Below are 4,889 nucleotides of genomic sequence, written 5' to 3'. Positions count from 1 at the left end.
CAATCCTATAGTGTGTGAATACTTTTGAATATGAATTGAGATCACAAGAATCCCCTAACTCTAGGACGAGGTGAAAAACTATTTCATCGATTAAGTTTTAGTGGACACTCCAACTTGGGTCAACTTTTGTAGATGATAGTTTCTCGTATACAACGAATTAGAAGTCCTGCAATGGTGGAAGACGCGCCCTATCCTTAAAACTCTGTGTCAACCTAGGGGATAAAGGCCTCCGACCATGAGAACTGTTACCTTCATTTGGATCCAACCCATCTTTTTCGATATCTGGATTAGGCGGAGGCAATGAAGTCCTCGAAGACAACCAAGATGTTGACCGCCAGTACATTCTCCCACTATTTGCAAGTTGGCATGGCTCCTGAGAGCCATCATCTCCACCAGCTGAGGCATCTTCCTTTCCCGACATTCTGACCATCAAAACTAGGGGTAAAGTCTAACAGCCAAATTACAGAGGATACAATGATATCTCTGCAGTGAATTTTTATATCGATGATCGTGCATTAATTGCTTAACGGAATCAGTATGCAAAATGTGTAAATGGAGATAGTAGCTCGTTAAATGCCTCAATTAGTATCACATTAATTTTTAATCGCCCTTCAATGTGATAGTTAATATGTCAACATGTTCTGATGAAGATCATATCTGATTCGATATACTTCACTTGAGCTGACGGTCTATTGAAAACAGCCTCTCTACCTCCTCAAAATAGGAGTAAGGCTACATACACACTACCCTTCGCACACCTTGTGAGATTAGTGGGATTATGTTATTGTTGTATATACATGGTCAAAGTTGGAAGCAATGTTTTGATTGGACGCGCAGCAAAAGGCGTATGGTTCTGAGTGTACACTAACTGTTACAACGACTGCCACCTCAGTCTATCAAGTAAAATCATTACATATGTTCAATCTAACAACGACCGCTACCTCAGTCTATCAAGTAAAATCATTGCACGTGTTCAATCTAACAGTCGAAATTCAAACATTATTAGATGAACAGTCTGTTGAATTATGTAATAAATGTAGATACATATGACCATGTTGAGAATAACAAGACCACGTTCCCTTAAATCTCTCATAGTTAAAAGTTTCTATTTGAAAAATTCATAAGAACGTGGGTGTTAGGTAGGGGCCGCGGAAATGCAGGCCCCGCTGCCACAAATTATTACGTAGGCTCGACCACTTGGATTGACCTTAGGCAAGCACCCCTCCAAAGTGCAATGGAGGTCACCAACCTAGGCCATGGGCCTTCATGATCGCCCATTGACCCCGTCAAGGTAAGTATGTCTCATAGATGTCCTTGGCCCTTGAAAATTAGATACAACTTCCATGCAGACACACCCACGCAGTGACCACAGATCGAGTGAACTATTCTTTCTCCTTTTATTAAAGAATACTGTGTGCGCTGTGCAAATAGTGGCATACACCTATTTTTGGAGGATACAACTTCTAGGATGTTCAATGATTCCATAATCATATCAGAGCTGGAGTAAACCAGATTCTGAATTACAAATGTACTAAGAGCTTATCTTTCTTTCAAGAAAAACAATTAGGTTAATTAGAGAAACATCAAGTTCACAATCCATGGATCGAGTAAGAGATTTAGAATTTGAATTGGGTAGGGGCCACGTGAACGCAGGCCCCCGCTGCCACAAATTATGACGTAGGCTCAACCACTTGGATCGACCTTAGGCAGGCACCTCTCCAAAGTGTAATGAAGGTCACCAATCTAGGCCATGGGCCTTCATGATCGCCCATTGACCTCGTCCAGGTAAGTATGTTTCTTGGTGGTCCTTGGCCCATTTATATAGTATCTCCTTACTACTATTCAAACTTATTCACTTGACTACTAGTCTTTTGACCTTCATATCATTGTTAATCGAAAAGCTCATATCCGAAGTAGCGTCTTCATTATGAATCTTTCTAGTTCTCTAATAGCGAAAGAAATGAAGGGTAGTCGGAATGATCCTCTATGGCTCCATGAAGGCCATGGAGGCTGTTAATCAGGCTCTTATCCTATGGTCATGGCTCATCCACCGTACTTTGTTTTTGGTTGCCTTAAATCAAAGAGGTTTTCTACATATGCATCGTCTCATAAAATGAGCAGAGTTCTCATCATCAACTGCATAAGTTATTCAGATAACAACATGACAGTACCAGCAAAACTATAAAAAGAAGGCGGCAACAACTATCTTATGGTTTATTTGAATAAACATTCCCTTTTTTAAACGTTAGTTGCTGAAGAAATTCCATAATGAGTAACAAAAATAATGAATAGTTGTTCACTGGTCCTGTTTCTTAGCTTCATTTAGTGAAATAACATTAACAACACTAGAGAAATAGCATATGAGAAGGCGCTATGTTTTTTTATAGTATATAAAAGACGAACAAGAATGTTGCAGAAGAGAAACCCGTCTACCTGCTCGAATATAAGATAATGTAGTTTATGAATGATGGCCATTTTGAATTGTCATGTTTCAAGGTATTAGGAGACGCAACAGTCTGATGCAAGACGTAAAATAGTGTAACTTGTTCCATGATTACTCCAACGTTTTTGATCTGCGAAAGAAATGAAGGGTAGTCGAGAATGATCCTCTGATACAAGATAAACAATGGAAACACGAAACAAACACTCAAAACAGTCCACAAGTTCAAGAGAACCGAGGACCCTTTGAGTGACCCCTCTTGGATTCTAGATCAACAACAAGAACACAATGTAATGAGGTGATTAACACCTATTTTCAGCGGACAACAAACTAGATTAACAACGTGAGAATGAAGAACATGAACAACAATAAAAATATTATTAATAACAATAAACACACGGCTACAAGAAATAAAGGGATAGATAGATAAACTACACAAATATGTAATCTTAAGAACACAAGTGCCTATTCCACTCTTGGACCCTTAACACCACACACAATGATTCACCTATCTCTTACATTGAAACAAGAGGGACCTCGATCTCCCAAGCATCCAACGTTTCCAAGCTTGAATCCAACATGAGTGATTCCACACTCAAGTTGATTTCCCTAGTTACTATGTTTCGGCCAAGAGGCCATTCTCCCAAGAGAGGGTGTTTCAATGTTACAACTTTCAATATTCAATCAAAACTAGTGACTAAAACCCTTCATCATTCTATTTATAGTGTATTACAAATAATAGGTAAAATGACCAAAAGGTCCCTTTAATAAAATGTGACCAAAGGCGCCCTTGGAGTGCAAGTTTAGGGTCGGTTTTGGTGTGATCCAAGGCCTTCTATACACTTCAGTTGGATGCTTTATTGGACGGGTCCAACGCATTCTCACATACGTGCATCCTCATGGTCGTACCCGTATCATCCTCCCCTTCTTGAAAAAGGATTCGACCTCGAATCCGCTCCTTGCAAAATCAAAGAAGGCCAAACAAGCAAAACACCTCATGACATGAGGGTTAGGATTAGAAAAATACACACATCACATGCCATGCCAAGGTGGGACAAACTTGGAGTATACCCATGGGTACTTTGTGTTGAACATGAAAACCTTAGTATTAATGGCACAAAGGAAGAGGTCATCATCAACAAAAAGAGACAAGGAAGAACCTTGCCTTCCTTTATTAGCACCCACTTTCAAACATTGCTTGTCATCTTGACCAAGCATCAAGTGGGAAGTGTAGAAATTCCCACATTCCGGGAGAGTACCGGGGTCAAATGGGAGAAGTAGCAAAGGGTATAAGCTGAGGTTAGCCCTTCCGTCCCCTAGGCTGGCACCCGTCGAAAGTACAATGGAGGACACTAACCTAGGTCATGGACCTTGTTGATCGCCCATGGACCCCGTCCAGGTAAATATGTTGCTACGTTGTCCTGGGCCCATTTATATAGTATCTCCCTACTACTATTCTATCTTCTTCACTTGACGATGTGGGAATATTAGTCCTTAGACCTTCATATCATTGTCAATCGGAAAGCTCAGATCCAAACTTCCGTAAAATAGTGTGACCTGTTCCATGATTACTCCAACGTTTATGAGCTACTGACTGAGTGAAAAATGTTATATGCCTATTCGCATAGTTATAGTTAGGTTATATGAGCGAAAGAAATGAAGGGTAAACGAGAATGATCCTCTATGGCTCCATGACCCCTGGAAGGCCATGGAGGCTCTTATTCCATAGTCACGGTTCATCCACCAGAATTGGTTTCTGGTCGCCTTAGAACTCAATGATACAGTGGTGCGGACCTTGTAAAAGTATGGTCATGCCAATCAATGTTGCTACAAGGTAATATAAAGAAATAAAACGATTAGCTTTCCGAGTTTGCATTAGGATTTAACATCTTTTTGTGTTGTATTTTTGGTCTGCTAATTTGGTGAATATGTTTCCTTTTTTTTTTTTGTTAAAAAAGAAATCAAGAGAGAAAATAGTTTGCACTTATGAAGAAATTTAAAAAAGCAAACTGTTTCCTTCTTGATTTCTCACGCCAGCACCACTACGAAGTGGCCACCAGGCCTATAGAATCAACACATTCATCCATTGAGAGTACCATCAATGTTACTGTAATTGTAGATTGAACATATGCGGAGAAGTATGATGATCAAGAGGTCGACGTCTCGTTCCTCATTCTTCTACTTACACGTTCATTCTGCAGTTACAACAGTACTGGTACTCGCAATGGATGAATGAGTCCTTGGCCCTTTTTTAATAGCATCTCCTTGTTCGTCTTTCGTCTTATTCACTTGACGGTGTGGGAATATGGAGTAAATATCTTGCAGACTGCATCTTTAATATACAAAGATATGTCGTCATTGAATTTTACGATGGATAATCATACATTCATAGATCATTGTGCAAAATGGGTAGATGAAAATAGAAGAGTTTTAAATGCCTCAAGTATCA

The 4,889-nt window shown here is 39.8% G+C and overlaps 3 non-coding genes and 1 pseudogene across 3 annotated transcripts; 1 reads left to right on the top strand and 3 right to left on the bottom strand.

The window, feature by feature from the left end:
- Nucleotides 1-1,139: 1,139 nt before the first annotated feature.
- LOC124891674 lies at nt 1,140-1,299 on the bottom strand. The gene has a single exon (XR_007049792.1). It is a non-coding gene; the product is annotated as a U1 spliceosomal RNA (small nuclear RNA).
- A 54-nt stretch (nt 1,300-1,353) lies between these two features.
- LOC124891672 lies at nt 1,354-1,473 on the top strand. Its single transcript, XR_007049790.1, has one exon. It is a non-coding gene; the product is annotated as a U5 spliceosomal RNA (small nuclear RNA).
- A 159-nt stretch (nt 1,474-1,632) lies between these two features.
- On the bottom strand, nt 1,633-1,793 carry LOC124891673. Its single transcript, XR_007049791.1, has one exon. It is a non-coding gene; the product is annotated as a U1 spliceosomal RNA (small nuclear RNA).
- A 1,910-nt stretch (nt 1,794-3,703) lies between these two features.
- Nucleotides 3,704-3,847, bottom strand: LOC124891676 (annotated as a pseudogene).
- Between the last annotated feature and the right edge of the window lie 1,042 nt (nt 3,848-4,889).

The sequence above is a fragment of the Capsicum annuum genome, unplaced genomic scaffold, assembly GCF_002878395.1.
Source record: "Capsicum annuum cultivar UCD-10X-F1 unplaced genomic scaffold, UCD10Xv1.1 ctg3962, whole genome shotgun sequence".
NCBI classification, from domain to species: domain Eukaryota; kingdom Viridiplantae; phylum Streptophyta; class Magnoliopsida; order Solanales; family Solanaceae; genus Capsicum; species Capsicum annuum.
The sequence above is the reverse complement of the archived record's forward strand: the minus strand, read 5'-3'. Positions and strand labels throughout refer to the sequence as shown.